Genomic DNA, 5,007 nt, shown 5'->3' with positions numbered 1-5,007 from the left:
CCATTGGGTGCATGGACACCTGTGTATTTATAAAGTACTAATTAGAAGTTATGAGACCGCTTTAATTTTTTTTTTATATGACGTTATTAGACTTTGCCAGAATATGTCCTTATAAAAAATATACTTGATTTTTGCTCACTAAAAGCCAAATGAGTGATTCATGATTAAATCAGTTCTGACAAGTCGTCCAAGTCCTGAAGCAGCAAAGCAGTCCCAGACCATCACACCACCACCACCATGCTTGAGTATTGATCTGATGTTCTTGTCTCAGATTTGTCTGTTTTGCACCAGATGTAACAGGATGCATTTTCTGGAAAAAAAAGAGATAGACTTTTAACAACAAATATTTTCTCATTATCAATATCTTTTTTTTTTTTCAAATGAGAGACACACCTGTGTTCTTTTTGGTCAACAATGTTTTTTATCTTGAAACTCCTTCCTGGATGCCATCTGCTTCGTAGTCATTTTGGTTGGATGGACACTCCTGGGAAGGTCCACCGCTGTTGCGTGTTCTTTCCATTTGTGAATAAATTGTCTCACTGTTGTTAGCCGAACTCTTAAATCCCTAGAAATGGCTTTGTAATAATTCCCAGACTGACAGCCATTACAGACTGTGTTTCTTATCTTCAGATATGTATCAGAGCATGACATGTTGCTTATTGAGATCTCTCAGCCTACTTCATGTTGCCAGAGTGGTTCTGTTCAATTCCTTTCTTGACGGTTCCAGCATTAACCAGGCTTGGAGTTGGTTTGTGAAATTTACCTGTCCAAAAAGATGTGCTTACTCAAAGTTAATTAATGATTTAACGATTACATTTTTACATGGGGCCTGGCTGATTTGGATTGCCCCCTTTTTCCCCTCAATACAGGAATCACTGATTTCAAAACTGGTTGCTGTATTTACCCAGGCTGTCTGTCTGATACTGAACATTACTGTAAATATTTAACATTCCAGTGTGGAAAAAAGGCAAAAACATAAAATAAAAAATCTGGAAGGGGGGCAAATACTTTTTACTGATGTGTCTAGCTCAAATTAGGCAACTTTTAACTGTCTGACTCTCCCCTGTTTTCTTAGCGGTGCCCAGATTTGACATTGACCGGCGCTCTTCTGGAAGCTCCGGCCTGCGGCGCCGTGCTGATAAACGGGATCTGCTTCTGAAAATGAACTGAATCCATCAACCCACTATTACCTAAGGTTAACTGCTGACGCATTACCCACCAGGGTCCCTTTTCTCTTTTGATCAATTCTCTCCACACAGACCTCCACACACACCCCTGTGGGCAGAACGCCACCACCAGCCAGAACTTTAACACACTTTTAACGTCCACTCACACAAACAGGGAGTGAAGAAATGAAACGTCAGACCTAAAGGACAAAAAAGCAGAACCAGACGTAAAGCAGCCGCGGTTAGAAAAACACGAGCCGGCCTCTCCTTTCATTTCCGTGCTGCTTGCCACCGGTCAGCAGGTACTTTATTTGGGTGTTGCCCTCCTGAATCCCTGTGTTTGCGTTCACCCGCCTCCCCCTTTCAATGAGAGCTTGTCAAAACGTAGCAGATAAAGTGCTGATAGGGCTGTAGCCGACACCGCCGAGAGACGGATACAGATGGAGAGACGGAGAGAGCGGGAGGAAGTGGATGGATGAATAGATGGTTAGACGAATGGATGGACCAGAGTGTGTGTATATATACGCAATTTGGCATGGCAACTTTAGATGAACCTATAATTTGTCAGAGAGCGAGTGGGTATAAAAGAAAGGGCAATATGGATGGGAAGTGGTGGATTTGCTGGCAGCAGTCTCTTAGTCAGCAGCGGCGCCACAAAACCTGATGAAAAATGCTGCTGTGACAGAGAGAGTGTATGTGTGTGTGTGTGTGTGTGTGTGTGTGTGTGTGTGTGTGTGTGTGTGTGTGTGTGTTCATCAACAATCTGCCACGGATCGAATCCTGAACTGAGAGACAAGTCTGACACCTAGAGGGAGCTTTCATGCTGCATCTCAATGATGACTCCACATCTCATCAAACTTTTGTCCCATAATGTCATCGCTGGACGAAAGCATCAAATTCCTGACTTCATATCTACGCAGTTGGATTTTTTTTTTTTTTTTTTTTAAGTGTCCAGTAAAAGTATTTGTACCCTTTGCAGTTTCACATTTATCACGTTACATAGGCCTGCACTCATTTAAGTTTTTTTTCTTATTGGGGTTTTCTGTATGGTTTAGTGCATGATGGCAATATGGAAGAAGCTGGGTGGTCTGAAAACTGTTTCTCAGTTTGTACTCCAACTCCTTTGGTAAAAACTTTATAACAGAGTTTGGTTTTATCCATTTTGCTTTTTAAAAAAGTCAGATTGGACCGACAGCGTCTGTGAACATCAGCTTTCACGATGCCCAAAAGTCTTCAGCAAGGACCGTCTACTCCTGAGAAGTTCTCTACATAATCATTCTGCCACCAGCTCAGAGCTTGCTTAGCTCCTGGCAGCAGCAGCTAGGGGTGCACCTGAAGCAAAGAGGCCCCTCCTGCCCATGGAAAAGTTCAAGGTCATGTTGGATGTAGCTTGAAATAAATGACTGAAAGAGAAGAGTGGTGCAATCTTTCTTTTCTTCTGATGAATTCTGACATCTGGGACATCGTTTGTTCAGAGCAGAAAAGAAAGGGGGGGGGGGCTAGCTATCATGACTGCTGTGTGGTGCCAACAGTAGATCATCCCGATCAGGTGTGGGGCTGGTTGTCATCCAGGAGGGTGGGACCAAAAAGGTCTCAGAGAGCGATTTCTTCTAAATATTCAGGCGCTGGCTTTAATTTGACGGTTATTAGACAGGAAATGGGGAACTGTGCAGTAAACGGTGTGGGCTGGAGTCAAGCCCAGCGTAGCCTCAGAATGGTGCACCAGCTCTACTCTCTGATCCATGTGCCGCCCTAAACACTTCCGTCCGTTGAAAGATTTAGCCAGAGAAGCAGCTTTTATTGTATAAATTGTAGACTAGGAGGGGAAGAGAGAGAGTAGAGGAACCCAGGACAGCTAATGTGAGGACTTTTGGAAAAGCTGTTCTATCCACTAAACAACAGCACCCATAACGCCACATAACTTCTAAACTAGACACCCAGATAGATCCCCTCACTCTTTCTTGGTACTTATTTTTTTTAAATGTAAGAACATCCTGTTTTAAAAGGGAAGACGTCTTTTTCAGTACTTTTGCATAGAGGAATTTGTCCTCCGTCTGAAGTTGTGCAAACCTTACAAGCTCCAGAAACGAAACATGCACACTGGTGGTTAATTCAATTCGATTTCATTTATATAGCGCCAATTCATGAAACATGTCATCTCAAGGCACTTTCCGAAGTCAAAATTCAATCAGATTATACAGATTGGGTCAGATTATACAGATCGGTCAAGAAAATTTCCCATCTAAGGAAATGTCCAGCATCCTGGCAACAATGAGGGGGTCTGCTTCCTTGTTCACTGGCACCATCTCAATGAAACACTGAAGAAGAACAGGGTGGGACTTCAATGCCATGGCTGCTCCCCCAGTGAACATTATAGTTTTCCTAAATTCAAAAGTTCAAAGTTCTCAATCATTTCAGCAGAATTTCAGATTTAAAATAAATGAATCAACATGAATTTATGCTACATATTTCAGACCTGAAGTAAAGAATGGATGACAGCCTGATTAGATGAAGGGACAAAATGTGCGTTCACACCGAGCGCGTTTCTGGCGATTAGTGCGACAGATTTATGTGAAATTCATATGTGCAGGCGCAACACAGACGTAAAGTGAGGCGACAGCCGCGGTTTTAGCGATTACAGCGAAGCGACAGGTGCTGGAGTTGAAAAATCTGAGCTTTTGTGTCGCGTTTCGTCTCGACAACCAACCAGGAACTGGATGTGGCTGTGATGTGGGGTGAAGGACTGCAGCTAAGATGAAGCCGTTTTCATTCAACATGGAAGACAAGTTGATAGCGGCGGTCGGCCTGAGTTGTATGACTCAACCAATTATTACTATTGAGACAAGTCCAGAAAGGAGCAAGCCTGTAGAAAAGTGAGTGAGGAGACTGGAGTGGCAGGTAAAACTTAAAAAAAAAAGTCAAACGCGTCACTAGATAGCGCCATTGTACTGCTGTGCACATTACTGCCGATTTATCAGGGGAGCGAAAGCATGCAAATGTGCCGACTTTGTCCCCGAAGACGCGTTCGGTGTGAACGCACCATGATAGGTGTATGGATGGATCTTTATGATCATGGAACAGGGAATCAATCTGGGAATTAATAATACTTAAAATGTTCCCTTTCACTGGGAACACTGCTACCCCAAAATCTGATGCAGTATAAGCTTAAACCCATCCCGACATCCAGATTTAATAAACTTTCAGATTTGATTGTAAACATTCAAGACTTCCCCTATTAACTTCTACGCCATATGCAAATACTAGATCCATTATCCTGTGTCAAGAATTAAACAAGGGGAAAGAGCCTCTGTGGTTTTAAGCAGCTCTGACTCCATCTGAACAGAGAAAATAATCCTGCGCCGAGTTAATCCCTCATGCAGGGGAGGAAATATAGATGAATATGAGCTTTGCAGGGTGTTACAATAGTTTTAATGCCATTCAGCACGAGTCGTGTTTGAAATTAAACTTATGCCTTGCGAGAAGACCCTTAATATATTTGGACAACAGAAATGCTTTAAGCCACTTTCAGGACGGTGTTTTTTTAGGAGTGCTGTCGATCGATCTCCCCGACTTCTCCCACTTTCTTAACAACGTCACTAACCGTCTGCATAAAGAGAGAAAAAAAACGCTGGAAGAGCTTGAAGATGATGAGGCAAAGATTTAATCACGATCAAATACGGGCATCATGTTTTAATCAGGCGCGATCAAAGAGGTTTTCTGAACCACAAGAGAGCAAACCATCAAAACAGGCTAACGAAGCGACGGAGCCTTAATGGCTATCAAAGACAACCCCACCACACAGCAGAGCTGGTGGAAAATTAAAGAGACACTCAGGGCTGGC

This window comes from Fundulus heteroclitus, chromosome 15 (assembly GCF_011125445.2).
Source record: "Fundulus heteroclitus isolate FHET01 chromosome 15, MU-UCD_Fhet_4.1, whole genome shotgun sequence".
Taxonomy (NCBI): Eukaryota; Metazoa; Chordata; class Actinopteri; order Cyprinodontiformes; family Fundulidae; genus Fundulus; species Fundulus heteroclitus.
The sequence above is the reverse complement of the archived record's forward strand: the minus strand, read 5'-3'. Positions refer to the sequence as shown.